Below are 15848 nucleotides of genomic sequence, written 5' to 3' on the forward strand. Positions count from 1 at the left end.
AATATTGAATTATGTTTGACATATTAAAACTAGCATTTAATGAGTGCTGATGCAGAAATTATGAAAATGTACTCAGAAAATATGGTTCCTGAAAACACTATTGAAAAATGGCAGTTAACCCAGAGCAAAGTTTATGGTCAATAAAACTATCTCAGGGGAATGGTCAAGATGCTAACGCCATACAGAGGTCAAACGGTGAAACAACAACAACTAAAGAGTGGTGATTCTTTAATACACAGTTGTGATTTAAAATAAAACTATGTATTCACTTATTCAAGACTCCATATTTCTAATCATAAAGCAATATTTCTAAAATTTAGCTACAATGAAAAAAAGAAAAACCCCAAATCCAAATTTTGGAAACTGAACTGGAAATGGTTGGATTTGAGATCTAGAACTTCAGCTGTGTTCAGTGTAGAACCAGTACCTCAAATGGCCAGTTTTTATTCCTGGGATAAACTATAATGAGGACACAGTGGTTCATAGTACTTTCTCCCTTTATCCACCAAAGCCCCACCTCCCCCAAGAAGCTGGACATCCCCCCTAGTTTTCTGCAACTCCCCACTGTTGTCTTTGTGGAGGGAGATCTGTGGCCTCAGTACCGCAATTGCAGGCAGTATATCTGGGGACCACTACATTAGCTTTATGAATGTTATCGGTACGTTATATGTATTGTGGTGGGCTAGGGATTGTATTCTACTCTATGGGGGAGGTTTAACACTGCTCCTCTAGGAATTAAAAACAGTCCCTTGACCCTCCCTCATGTAAGATACCAAGTATGAGCAGGGAAAAGGTGCTTAAGGAGGACAAGACCCAGGTGGAAGGGTGCTACTGAAGTGTGGAGACTGGATGGGAAAAGATGTTGTGGGAGGAAATTGTGTTAGTTTGAATGGGAGGGAATCACATGAGGTTGTGGTTGTGCAGTCCTCCCCATGAAGATACTTGAGGCCTTAGCAGACTACTGTGTTTTCCTGTAGAAGACATCAGAGGAGACTGGAGTGCCACTGGAAATCATGGGGCCTCCATAGGTTGGGACAGTGTGAAGCTTGGGCTTGAGTCTAATATTGCTGAGGTTTTGTAAAATTAATTTTATTCCTCGTGTACTCCTACAAATAGGGCAAGATTTAAAGAGGGTAAAAAGAGGGAAGGTATGAGCACTCATATATCACAGATTTAGATGCTGATAAGAAAATTAAAGGAACCAAAGGACATAAAGAGAAGAAATTCTTTAATTGCCTAAATACCAATGCTAGGACGCTGGTAACATAAGGAATTGCTCATTTTTTGGGCATAAATTCAGTCTAGTTGGTATTACTGAAACCTGGTGAGATGATTCACATGATTAGAATGTTAAAATCAATGGTTACACCCTATTTAAGAAGGATAAAGGGGAGAGAGAGTGGCACGCTATGTCAAAAATGCCATTACCTGTTTCTGAATCACTGACAACTTGGAAGAAAATGATCTTGAATATTTATGGATCAATGTCCTAACAGATAAAGCACAAGATGGGGTATTAGTTGGTGTCTGCTACAGACCAGCAAAACACAGTAGGGAACAGGATGACCAGCTCCTTACACACTTATCTATAATATATAGGGAAAAATGCTACATGATCATAGAGGACTTTAATTTGAGTGACATATTCTGGATGTCTCATGCTGCAGCAATAAAATATCCTTGGATTTCTAAACAGTATAGATGACAATTTCCTAACTCAAGAAGTGTTGCATCCAACATAGGGGAACTCTATATAAGACCTCATCTTAACATATAAAAAGGACCTGGTCACAAAACTAAAAATTAATGGTAGCTAAAAACAAGTGATCATGACTTGATTATTCTGTTTGCACACTAAATATGTAAAGTCCAGACCAGTAATATATATACGTGGTACTTTAAAAGGGCCAATTTCACAAAACTTAACACACTTATGAGCCAAGTCAGGTGGAAAGAGGAATTTAATCAGAGAAGTATGAATGATAATTGGGAATCATTAAAAACACCGTACTAAATCCCCAAAATCTCACAATTGAGGAAGAATGCCATATTGGTTAAAAAAAAAAAATCTAGCTGGTTTAGAGAGGAAGTGAAGGCAAATATAAACAAATGGAAAAAAGGAGAAGTTGATAGTAGTTAATATAAATCAGAAGCTAGGAATGGTAGAATATTTATAAGGAAAGCAAAGGGATACAAGGAGATATCTATGATCGGAAGAGTTAAGGACAGTATGGAGTTTTTTAAAAGTGTATTAGCAACAACAGGAATCCTAAAAATAGTATTGACCCATTACTAGATGAAAATGGTAGATTTATCAGTAGTAATGCAGAAAAGGCAGAGGTGTTCAATAAATATTTTTGTTCTGTATGTAGGTGAAAAAAAAAGATGAGGGAGTTATATCATATGATAACATTCTTTCCATTCCGCTAGTATCTCAGGAGGATGTTAAACAGCAGCTACTGAAGTTAGATATTTTTAAATCAGCAGGCCCACATAACTTGTATCCAAGAGTTTTAAAAGGGCTGGTTGAGGAGCTCACTGGACCATTAATGTTGATTTTCAATAAGTATTGGAACACTGGGGACGTTCCAGAATACTGGAAGAAAGCTAATGTTGTTCCAATATTTTAAAAGAGTAAACAGGATTACCCATGTAATTATAGACCTCTCAGCCTGACACTGATCCAGGGCAAGATAATGGAGCAGCTGATATGGATCTTGATTAATAAAGAATTAAAGAAGGGTAATCAATGCAAATTAACATGGATTTATGCAAAACAGATCCTGTCAAACTAACTTGGTACCTTTTTTTGATGATACTACAAATTTGGTTGATAAATGTGTGTTGAAGTCATGTACTTAGAATTCTGTAATGCATTTGTCTTGGTACTAACATGACATTTTGATTAAGAAAGTAGAATGACATAAAATTAACATGGCACATCTTAAATCGATTAAAAGCTGGCTAGCTGATCGGTCACAAAAATGCAACTTTAAATGGGAAATCATCATCAAGCAGGTGTATTTCTCATGGGGTCCTGCAGGGATTGGTTTTTGGCCCTATGCTATTTAACACTTTTATCAGTGATCTGGAAGAAAACAAAATCACCACCGATAAAGTTTGCAGATGACACAAAAATTAGAGGAGTGATAAATAATGAAGAGGACAGGTCACTGATGCAGAGTGATCTGGATCGCTTGGTAAACTGGGGGCAAGCAAACAATGTGCATTTTAATACAGATAAAAATAAATGTATACAACTAGGAACAAAAGAATATAGGCCATACTTACAGGAGGGGGATTCTATCCTGGGAAGCGGCAACTCTGAAAAAGAACTGGGGATCCTGGTGGATAATCACCATAACATGAGCTTCCAGTGAGATATTGTGGCCAAAAGGATTAATGCGATCCTCAGCTGCACGAACAGGGGAATCTTGAGCAGAAATAGAGAGGTTATTTTACCTCACATATGGCACTGGTGAGACTGCTGCTGGAATAATGTATCCAGTTCTGGTGTCCACTGTTCAAAAAGGATGTTGATAAACTGGAAAGGGTTCAGAGAGCCATGAGAATTATTAAAGGATTAGAAAATATGTGGTATAGTGATAGACTCAAGGAGCTCAATCTATTTAGCTTAACAAAAGAGAAGGTTAAGGGGGTGACTTGATTAGTCCGTAAGTACCTACAAGGGGAACAAATATGTGATAATGGGTTCTTAAATCTAGTTGGGAAAAGTATCACACAATCCAATGGCCAGAAGTTGAAGCTAGACAAATTCAGACTGGAAATAAGACAATTTTTTAAAAAACAGTGACAGTGATTTAGCATTGGAACAATTTACAAGGGTCATGGTGGATTCTTTATCACTGGCAATTTTTAAAACAAGATTGGATTTTTTCTAATAGCTGTGCTCTAAGACGGCAGTTCTCAGTCAGGGGTCTGAGGCCCACTGGGGGGCCGTGAACAGATTTCCGGGGGTCCGCCAAGCAGGGTCAGTGTTAGACTCTCTGGGCCCAGGGTAGAAAGTCAAAGCCCCATCGTGTGGGGCTGAACCTCGCCACCCACAGCTCAAGCTAAAGCCTGAGCAATTTAGCTTTGTGGGGGCCCTGTGACATGGGGCTCTGGGCAATTGGCCTGCTTGCTACCCGCTAATGCTGGCCCTGTCTTTTATATGCAGAAAAACAGTTGTTGTGGCACTGGCTGGCTGTGGAGTTTTTACAGCAAGTTGGGGGAGTCTCAGAAAGAAAAAGGTTGAGAACTCCTGCTCTAAGACATTCTGGGGAAGTTGTAAGGCGCATGCTATACAGGAGGTCAGACTAGATGATCATTATGGCCATGGAACCAATGAAAGCCAAAATGGAGACTATTTTAGCTTGATATGGTCAGAGAGAGTACAATAACTTGGCAAGTGTAAAATACTCCATATCCGTATAGGTTAAGAAGTCAAAATCAAAGTCAGTTTGCTTTTGTCACATGAAAAAGACAAAGCTCCATTGAGGTTTTGCTAAAAAGCAAAACAAGGTAACCTGAGCCCAAGGGCCCAAAGAAAGCACACAAAATAATACCCTAGCATCTTAACTGAAGCATTTACATTGCACACTCATTCTCACAATGCCTACTTCATCTATTAAAAACACAAAGACCTGTGCATACCTTAACAGATGCATACATTAAAGATAGTTTAAATCAATGAACTTACTAATGCAATAACACAGCAACATAGTGTACAAGAGTGTACTGTGTTACAGGGACTCATTCATTCCACTGCAGTTGAAGTGATTACTTGTCTCTGACTTACCTAAACACTACTGAGCATATACTACAGTTGTTCTGTGTTTGTTATTTATAGGATAGCCAATAATATGATGAACATCCGATGAAGTGAGCTGTAGCTCACGAAAGCTTATGCTCAGATAAATTGGTTAGTCTCTAAGGTGCCACAAGTACTCCTTTTCTTTTTGCCAATAATATTGTAATCTTTGTTTGGAGGATATTCATATGTGTCTATGGGATACCCAGAGCATCAGCTTGCAAAAAGAGCTTGTCTACACAGGGAAATTGACTAGCATATCTAGAGCAGAAGAACGATTCCACTATGCTGGAGTGACTTTGCAGCATGGCCATTCTATTCCAGAGTGTCACTTTTATTCCAGAATAGTATGCCCACACAGGGGAGTTATAACACCATAGCTATAGCAGAGTAATTGTTCCATTATAGCTGAAAAGTTATTCCACTATAGCTAGTCAATTTTCCCATGTAGACAAGCCCTAAGAAAGTCACTGATATGATTTTCCATTACAATAAGAGGAAAATTTGATTTTATATAATTTTTCTCTTGATTGCTTTGTGATCCAATCAAGCCACTACCCCACAGAGACATGAAAAAGAGTGTAAGGCAAAGTTAAGGTTTGAGTGCATCTTACCTTTCAAGAATGTTAAGTTGGAAATCCAAGAAACATAGAGTTAAGCTTGGATTTCTCAAGCAAGGCACCCAAATTTTGCCCATGAGGAGACAAAAGCTTATCATCATCATTTCTTTGCATGTGGAGTGTTAAAGATATGCATTACATAACACTGGTTTTATGTTTCATAGAGACATCTCTACTGTTACTTTGTTACTACATTAATCTTTATATTATTACATGAAAAAAGCAATGTAATAATCTGGGCATGCTAAATCTGCATATGGATCATTTTGTGTCTAGTGACACTTGGAAAATTGGATGCCACATGCCATCATAGAGATTGAGCCTATAAAGTACTATGCATTTCACAGGAAGTGTTATGTGCCTTCAGCATTTGACAGGATTAGGTCCTTAATGATGAGTGAGTAAACACTGCCTTCAATATACAGTTTGTCAAACCAGGAAAATTGAAAAATTATTTTATATGTGCTACTTATGACTAACAACGTTGTGAACTGGCACAACCATTGTGTGATTAAATGAACCTGTTTTTACGGTCACTGTTAAAATGAAACTTTAGTATGGATGGACAAGGAAGTACAAGTTTTTAATTTTCTAAATGCATCACTATGAAGGCAAAATTAAACAAGTTAGGATGCCTCATTTAAGAAGCACAACCTAACTCTGCATTTCCTTTTTTTGTTTTTACATTAGCATTCTTGAGGTAACATTCACTTAACCCAAATATATACGCCTGCAATCTCCATTTCACCTTAAAGGTTCTGGGATTTTAAAAAGAAACCTTGGGCTAGCTGGAGGAAGGCCCCTTTTTCCTATGAACCGAAGGGGGTCCAAAGATTGGAAGGTATCCTGGAGGTCTCGAGTGAATGTTACCTGGGGCTGCTGGCTACAAAGTCTCCAAATAACCAGTGTCCTCTTTACCAGATGGGAGTGGGAAGTCCTGTAACTCTACAAGGGTACTCAGAATCAGGGATCCTCTCCTACAGGACACAACAGTTCCCTTCCTCTCAGCTTCCTATTGTACACAGGACTTGGGCTGTCCTCCTAAATTCTGCAGGAATGGTGGTGAGGAATAAAGTGGACTGGAAGGAGACCTGAAGTTCAGAAGAAGTGGAGTAGGAGGGGGAATCTCCTTATCCCTCCTTTTGCTCTCAAGGCCCCAGGAAGGGGATCTCGGCCTTTTCTCACTAGTCTCCAGGACGCATTTAGGGTTTTCTGGTAAATGAAGATTCCCTCACCTGCTCATGCCGGCTTCCTTACATCATGAACCTTAGAAAGCTTGTGGCCTCCTGCTAGTGAACCTTGGGATGCTCATCACAGTCCCCTATTCCCACTGGCTTTAGCAGCTTCGCTTGGCCTCCAATTAGCCAAATTATGTTCATATGGGACTAACATAGGCAATGGTTTCTGAATAGGTAGTTATTCAATATTTTATTTTAGCCTCATAATTCAGTGTGGCCCATACACTATTTACTGCACTTCATCCAAAGCCAGCACAGAATAAAGAATTATTCATTTCTTAAGGCTTTTTCTGGGGTGCTCTCAATGTAACACCTTAGTTCTTTACAAACATTAATGAATTTATCTTCACAATATCCCTGTGAGATTAGATATTATCCTCATTTTAGACATGATGAACTAAGGGACAGAGACCAATGACAAAAATGTCAGAAGTGTCTACTAATTTTGGGTGCCCAACTTGAGACGCCCAAGGCCTGGTTTTTCAAAGTACTTAGTATTTTATAGCAATGAATATGCTCAGACTGGAGCTACCATTGACATCACTTGTAATCATGAGCTCTTCACACTTCTGCAAATTTGGTCCAAGATGTCTCTTGCTGGGCACCCAGAAAACAAGGCACACCCAGTAAGTAGCCAACTGTGAAAACGTTGGGTTTAGTGACTTGCCCAGAATCACAGAGGAACTACATTACAGAGGCAGGGATAGAATCCAATTCTCTAGTGAAGCATTCAATTGTCTTAACCACAAGACCATCCTTTCCTCGTCCTGCAGTCCCCTGCCTTTTCACAGCATACCTTCCAACTTCTGCAACAAATGAAGTAAGAGTGCTAAAGACCATAGCCTCATTCACTACAAAACCTGGATTCTTCTCGAGAGCACAGTCCTTGTGTGCACTAAGTAAGTCAGGAGTCCAGCAGGTTTGCGATGGTTATATCCACAGCACAGTCCTCTGCCACATAAAATAATGGACTAACCAGTAGCAGTAGAAGACGATGTTCTATGTGGACCTGCTACTAGAGGGACATGAGACAAATTTTGTCAGTGGCTTTCACAACTATTTGGTATCTAGCAAAGGAATGTTGAGTCAAAAATAATGGGTTTAATTCCAGTGTGCTGTAATGGTTAGAGAATCTTCTGCTCTTGTTCCCCCTAGCCTCTCCTATCCCCTCCTGCTCCCATCCACCATGCATAGCTCTTGGCCCATCCCCACCCCTGCTGCCCCCACACCCAACTCCTATCCCTCTCCCTTATTCCCTTTGCTCTTTTCCCTCCGCCCCTTAGTTCCTATTCCCCCATTCCCTTTCCCCTCTTTTTGTCCTATTGCATCTTGCCCCTGTTGCCCTCTCCTGACTCCTGCTCCTGTTCCCCTCCCCACCAAGTTCTTAGTCTCATTACCAACCCCTCTGCTCTTTACCCCTCTGCATTTCACTCAGGCTGCTTCCTCCTTGCTCTTCTTGCAGTCTGAGCACCAGTAGGAGGAGCACTGACAGGAGAGACACTCCGTTCCTGTGCCTGGCACCACAGTGGCATTGGTAACTGGGAGAAGCAATTACAGGGAAGGTCCTGCTCAGCCCATACAGCCCTGGGATGCTGCATGCTCAGTGCAGATGGAATCTTCATGGAATTTAGCTGCCAAACTCTAATAAACTGCTAATCACATGTAAACTTTTTTCAGAGGCTTATAACTCAAATAAATTTAGGCAAGTTTTCACAGGGGCAGCAAAAAATATAATCCTGGCACAAATGCAATCACCCTATCAAATTTCAAGTCTCTGCATCCAGGTCCCCCAAAACAAAGGATGTAAGATTTTTTAATTGGCAAAATGTATTTTTCCTTAATCTCATTCTCAGAAATGGTTGAACTGTTTTAGCTGGAACTTTCCAAAATAATTCATTTTAAGCCCAAACAGTTTACGTTTGCCGAAGTTAGAAGCAACTGAAAACAGGATTTTATACTGGAGAGTGTCAGGCAACCTTACTATAGGCACTGCTATCTTCATCACTTAGAATATATAAATGAATTTAGTGGTTATGAACTGACTGACCTGGAAACGTAAGTTCTTTAGCTAAACAGGTACAGCATGAGAAGTGCATACATACATACACCCACACACCTCTCACTCCTCTATATTCTATACACACAGATATTATGTACTTCAGTTCCAACTCCTATTTTAGAATCCCCCGTGTTTCTTATATAGGACATATATTTGAGAGAACAAAAACTAAGCCTGCATTACTGTTTTCCCCACTCTTTAGTCCATTGTTTTTAACTCTAAAGTAAGTAAATGGAGAGGGCCTAGCCCACTGTGACTACCCCCAAAACACACTATATCCTCAAAAAGGGCAGAGAAATAATCCCGAAAGCCCACAAACACAGGTTTAATCTGCTGGCAGTGTAATTCATTTTTATTTTATTCCACTAGAAGTAAATCATCATATCCCTTTTATTATCAGCAATAGGAACTGCAGAAGAAGGGGAGTTCCACCAGACAGAGCCAGAGAATGCTACTCTAAGGGCAGTATATGACTATTATTTAAGCTGGCAATTCTACCCCCAGTTGTAAAGATCTGCTTTACAAAGCCTGGAATGTAGACCCAACTATTATATATTTTTGATAAAGTATTTTGCTGAGTTACCAGTTGAGTATTTACTAAAAGCTTCACCAGTAAGAGACAAATAAGGAATAGCAAGGGTTTTTTTTGTTCTTTAATACAGCAGCACAAATAATACATTAATTTAAACATGGCTGATGCACACCACTGAATTTTAAGAGTTGGATTTTTTATAAATTGTTTAGAAAACACACTCTTTAAATCAGTGATACTGAGATTAAGGCTCTGGAGCCACAAGTGGCTTCTTAATACATCTCCTGAGGCTCTTTGAAGTACATGATATTAAAACAGTATCGTTTAATTATTAACCAATCAGAACGCTTTTACTATGTTATTAAATAATTGTAGTTGATAGTCATTTTGCTGTGAGAAAAACTATATATGTGTGTATAGAAAATGAAACAACGAATTCATGCTACTGTGGCTCTTTTGAGTAATGCTGATCATTAATTTGGCTCCTGAACCACTGAGGTCTGAGTATCACTGCTTTAAATTATGTACTAATACTAAGTTGTTGACATACTCTTTCTATTATAACACAGAAATGACACACAGATTATAACAGAACAAGAAAGACTGTCTCCAGAAACAACAACCTGAGACCTAGTTAAACTCTCAACTTGAAAACCCTTCCCTCCCTCCCTCCCATACAGTACCCATCAAAGTCCAGGGTTATTTAAATTAAATTTTTGATTGTACTTTGCCACTTGGAACTGAAATGAACATTTAGAATAACCAACAACTACTCTATCTTAGCTCACACATTTATCGTATTAAACCAAACAGTGGTCCACAAACTTGTTCTGTACATTCAAGGAGGAAGAACACATGTATGCAAAGCAGAAGATCTAGGTTTTATTTCCAGTTCTATCACAGGATGACCTTGGATATGCCACTTAACTCAGGTTATGTCTACACTAGCACTTTTGTCAGTCAGGGATGTGGGGAAAAAAAACAAAAACACAACCCGACCAACGTAAGTTATCCCGACAGAAGCACCAGTGCGCACAGCACTATGTCGGGGGGAGATGCTCTCCTGCCGACATAGCTACCGCCACTTGTTGGGGATGATTTAATTACACCAACAGGAGAGCTCTCTCCCGTCAGCATAGAGCAGCTACATGGGAGACCTTACACCTACACAGCTGCATCGGTACAGTTGTGCTGCTGTAAGGTCTCTAATATAGACATAACTCAGTTTCTTCCTCTGTAGAATGGGAATACAGAGGCTATTACTATTTACTTATCTCACAGGATTGTTTTGAGGCTTACTTAGCTAATATTTGACACTGTCAGATGACGGTTGCCTTGTATTTTCTAACCCCACTTTCACTTTCGTTCTGGGCTACCAATGTTCCATGCTTATGACATCAGAAACACTTCCATGATAGTGAAGTGTGACATCAGAAATAATGATTAGTGAATGAACTGAGTAAAAGTAAAAATTTGATTATGAATGAAAATATTTTAGTATTCAGCAATCATGGGAAAGGATATGGATGGCTTTTGATGAAGTATTTTGTAATACTTGTCTAGGTGCAACCAAAGCAAAGAGTTAAATCCAGCTCTGTCTTTAATTTACTGTTCTGAGAACCTTACAACACTTAGAAAAGCAGTGAGTTGTACATTGCACACGATACGGATTATGGTAAAACGGTAAAAATGGAGTAAGATAATCCCTTGACAGAGTTATTCTTTTTAACCAGACACACCCCATAAACAAATGAGGTAAAAAGGCACCAGCTACTGCAAGAGATTAATAATATATCTGGAATTTTAAAACTACGCTAAAATAGCTCTAATTGTTTCACTTACTACAATAAAGCACATTAATGTCTTTACCCTGCTGGTGTACAACACTTTTGTAAACTCAGGTGCATGTCACACTTTTGCAGAAGTGCCTCTTCAGCCCCAGACTACTAAATACAAATCTCATACATTTTTGATCCACATCTCTTTGGCACTCAGGACATTAACAGAACCATTACAACAGACAATTCCACGAATGCAGTGGTACTGTGGGTCATTCATACTTGGTTGTTAGTATATGCCATTCAATATAAATCAAATAGTTATGTATGGTAATGCCTTTTAAACCATTTCCAGTTTACTTATACATCAGCTATTAGACCCTTTGTGACTTTATTACAGCATTGCATTTGCAGTGTGGATAAAATAATATATAAAAATTGGTTCTTGCACAGTAGTTTGTTTTTTTCCAAAGAGAAAAAACACAGCAACTAAAACTAGCAAAAGACACCCAATTTGTAAGAATCTGAAAAATCCGAGACTGAACATGTATTTCTAGCATACCCCAAACTCTTACTGATTTAAGTGGGAGTATAGGGAATACAAGATTGGACCTTGTTTTAAAAATATGGTATTTTTAAACACAGAATGCCTCAAAGGAGTACCCAGGCCTCTACAACTATATTTAACATGGAAAATAATACAAACAACAAAAATCTAAAAGTTAAGCCTTTTACTATAAAGAAAATGAATGTAAGCCAACAACTTGTATGCCAAATTGGACTTTCCAAAGGTGTATCACAATTTCCATGTAACACACCACACAGAGCTCTTAAACTTCCATAAAGCACACAGCAAATGGTAATGAAATACTGTTATAGTTCAGCAGAGCACTTAAAGCAAGTGAGTAATAAATAAATAAATATCTCACAGATGAAAGGAAGCAGGTATAATTAACCTCACTTTACAAATGGAGACACAGGCGAAGTGGCTTGCCCAAGGTTACTCAACAGATCAGTGATAGGAATAGAACCGCAGATCTCCTGAGTTCCACCCTAGTGCTAAATCCTCTAGACCACACTGCCGGTGAAGTCAATGAAACTATTCATATGCTTAAATATGTCCTTAAGTGATTTACTAAATTAAGGCTTAAATTAAGAACTTGCATAAAGTTTACATTTTGACGTTGACATTTGTGCCCTTTATTATAAATCAGGGACAGGGGAATATCTAAAATTGAAAATATTCATGGTGACAGACTAAACTGAAAATATGTTTGGAACCCAAACTGAGCATTGAAATTATTATCATTTGTAACAAAAAATAAAGAAGCACTAATTTAGGTATAATAAAAACAAAGAGGTTAAACTCAAAAGACACACTGTACTATTTCACCAAATAAATTTGATTTGTTATTGGTCTCATTTTCAATAATTTAAGACAGCTCATTATAACTTTTGTACTTACTAGTTTATAAATATACAAATTATCTGCAATTTTTGGCAGAGGTATTAAGAAAATGTGTCCACAATATATTTTTATTATCTGCTACCCTGGAGATTGTGGGTTTGGATCAGGAAATTTCTGATGCTCCAGCAGTCATTAGTTTTCTGGCCTGCAATATAATCTGAGAGATTAAAGTATCCTGTATACACAATTAACATTCTTGAAATACATTTTAGGGCTTGTCTACACATACACACTGTATCATTGTGACTATACATGTATAGTTAAAGAGGTACAACACCCCTATGTGGACCCAGTTATGCCAGTACAAAGGTGCTTTGTATCAATATACTCATATAGGTATTGTTTATTTCCAATCCCGTATAACTACGGGTCCAACTAATATAACTCCTTCAAGCTAAAATAAAACCAAAAAAAAAAAAACAAACCCTAACCGAATCCGGTATACCAGTACAAAAACTGAGTACAGACCAAACACTGGAAATGAAAGCAAGATCATGGACTTTAGAATAAGCAAGCAGCGATAACCAGTGATCAGTGTAACAAGAAATCTTTAAAAAAAAAAATAAATAAATCAAGTTTTAAATTGGACATTGTAAATTAGATGAATCTTTTACAATAAAGTAAACTGACCTTCAAAAAACAAAAAAAACTGTGATTCCCAAATTCTCCAAAGAAGTCTACAAACTAAGCCAAAATGTGTTTCATACTCTTTACACCAGAAAGATATTTGAAGGAACAGACATCATAGTCCAAGTAGGGCCAAGGAAAAAAATTAAAAAATAAATTTTGCCTGGATTGCTCTATTTGGGAAAAATAGTTTATTATGTAGCACAACATTCCTAATTCATAAAGCTATCAAAATAAACCTGGAACCTCACTTTCCCCACTGAAACCACACATCAGTTACACTTCTGTAGATGACTGGGACAAAGAGAGGACATTAATTGAAAGATACATACAAAGTCAAAAACAGCAATTGTATCTCCAAGGGTGTTGGAAATGTTAGCTGCGGGGACACCATTCTACAGATGAAAAATAATCTTAAAAATAAATAAATAAATAAATAAATAAAGCAAGACAGGCAGAGAAACACACAGTATATATGTTAACCAGTGAAGGTTTAACTGGTGAGCTCTGGGTGATATCTACTGGTACATGGGACGCACATTTCCAGAGACTCAAGATGTGTGGCTAATTGAGGGAATATTTCAGGATAGTAACAATATCGGTACCCCATTTTATCTAAATATATGTACTACAATAGTGCCCAAAGGCTCCAGTCAAGTTTTGGGGCCAAATTGTTCTAAGGTGCTGTGCAAACATGTAGGAAGTCATGCTCCATGTCTCAAATTGCTTATAATATAAACTGAAACGACGATAACGTAGCAGGTCAGTTTAGCATAGAGCTAATAAGACCAGCCACTGCCTAGCCTAGCTATGAACACAACTTGTAATTTCTGAGTCATTTAAAAGACATCATGCCCGACCACTAGTCAAGACAGCCATCATTAACTGGCTGATTTCTTGAGGGTGTCAAGGCAAAAGTGGAATTCAAGCTGGGATGGGAGGAGGGCTGTGAACTATTCAGTTGGTATCTTTGTTGTTTATGTGGGGGCCTAACAACCCACCCCTGCAGGCCAGGTCTATTGGTGTCAGGCTCAAGTGTTTACACTGTAAGCTCCTTGGGGCAGGGACCCTTCGCAGCTTTTCTAGCCTCTATAGGGAGGAAGCAGCGTGGGCCATGGAGGAGCTCAGACTAGGTGATCTGGGGGGCTAAGGCTCAAACTCTCAGCACCCAACAATCACCGGCGCAGCAGGCCGGTGGGCGCGGCGGGCAGCCCACGGCCCGGCCCCGGCGGGGCTGTGGCGGGGTGGGGGGTTAACACCGCGCAGAGGGGCGCTGGCGCGGGCGAGCTCGGCTAGCGGCGACGCGGGCAGCTGCTCTTTCCTCTCACCCAGGGACTGCCGCGGGCCAGGCGAGGCCACAGCGGCAGCGACCGCAGCCACCTCCCACCCTGCGGCGGGGGGAGGGGGTGGAGAGCAATGCCCCCGCCGGCAGCAGCCCGACCCCCGCTCTATCGGAATCTTCGCAAAGGCCCTTTAAATATCCCCCCCTCCCGCCGCCTCCGCCCTCGCGGCACAAACAGCTGTTACCCGTCCCCCTTCCCTCGCGCCGCCTCCCTCCCCTTCGGCGGGCGGGCGGGCGGGCGCGCGCCCGCGCGCGCGCCGCCTCCCTCGCGCTCCCACAAAGGCAACGGTTAGTCGGCGGCTGTTCCAGAAATTTCCTCGCTCCCCCCTCCCTTCCCCGCGCCTACCCGCCACCGCCCCTATCCTCCTCCTCCCCCCCCCCCGGGTTGGGTATAGCGCGGGTGCCCCCCTCCCCGCTGCTCCGAGTGGCGGGCTCTCGCTCCCCCGCCATCCACGGTCTGCTTGTGTGTCTGGGCCCGGCCGGCCAGCCGCCGGCGACGGGCGCGCCGTGATGGATGGCTGGCTGGGAGCGGGTTTGAGTGACAGCGCTTACCTGGGTGCCAATCTTCGTCACACTGACAAGCGGCTGCAGCAATCGGGACCCGCACCGCCGCGACACGCGTCACCACGCACACACACACCCGGCCAATCGCCGCCCGCGCCACACCTAACGACAACACGCTGCGCATCACGCCTCATCAATATTCACCAAGGGGGCGGGGCGAGCGGCGGCGCTAGACACGCCCACCACGAAACTCGTTGGAGCGAGTGGGCGAGGTGAACAGCACGGCTCCTCCTCACGCCGGCGTGCCCCCACACGTCCGTAATGAATACTCATAAGGGGGCGGGGCGAGCGCCGTCTCTGTCACGCCCCCTTCCCCGCCTCTTCTGTGTGGTCGGGGTGGGAACGAGGCGAAACCAACTCCCAAGGGCAGTCCGGGGGGGCGGAGATACCAAGTGAAGCGGGGGAGGGGGAGCCGCAGGCATTTGCAGCGGGGCCTGCTACAGCTGCCCCTGATGGTTCTGCCCTGAGCTGGCGCGAGAGGCCGGGCGTTTGGCGCCCTTGCTCTGCCGCCCCCAGGCTCTCAAATGCCCCTGCTGCCAGGGCGCCCCTCCCTCCAGCCCCTGGCAGGTGCGGTGCCCCCAGGCCTCCTGGTGTGTGTGTGGCTTTGCCACCCCCTGTGTCCCAGTCGCTCTTCTGCCCTTTCCACCCCACCCGCCACGCAAGGCCCTGGTGTTCGCCCCACACACAGCCAGCCTGTTGCCAGGGCCTAGCTGCCCACGCTCAGGGATGCAAATAAAGGCAGGGGGCAAAGGGGAGCAGCCTGGGAATGGGCAGAGCCCATCTCAGCAGCCCTGTTGGTGTTACACAAAT

The 15848-nt window shown here is 41.7% G+C and overlaps 1 protein-coding gene across 37 annotated transcripts in view; it reads right to left on the reverse strand.

The window, feature by feature from the left end:
* The window catches only part of PKNOX1 (PBX/knotted 1 homeobox 1), a 65099-nt gene extending 49956 nt beyond the window's left edge, over positions 1–15143 (reverse strand). For 8 of the 37 annotated variants that reach the window (XM_043538158.1, XM_043538132.1, XM_043538144.1 and 5 more), the window contains exons 1-2: positions 3292–3544; positions 1429–1489 (exon numbers count right to left, since the gene is read on the reverse strand). The gene's annotated coding sequence lies outside the window, so the exon portion shown is untranslated. The other 29 variants (XM_043538135.1, XM_043538142.1, XM_043538130.1 and 26 more) reach the window with 27 other exon arrangements.
* Between the last annotated feature and the right edge of the window lie 705 nt (positions 15144–15848).

Source organism: Chelonia mydas, chromosome 1 (genome assembly GCF_015237465.2).
Source record: "Chelonia mydas isolate rCheMyd1 chromosome 1, rCheMyd1.pri.v2, whole genome shotgun sequence".
Lineage (NCBI taxonomy): Eukaryota > Metazoa > Chordata > Testudines > Cheloniidae > Chelonia > Chelonia mydas.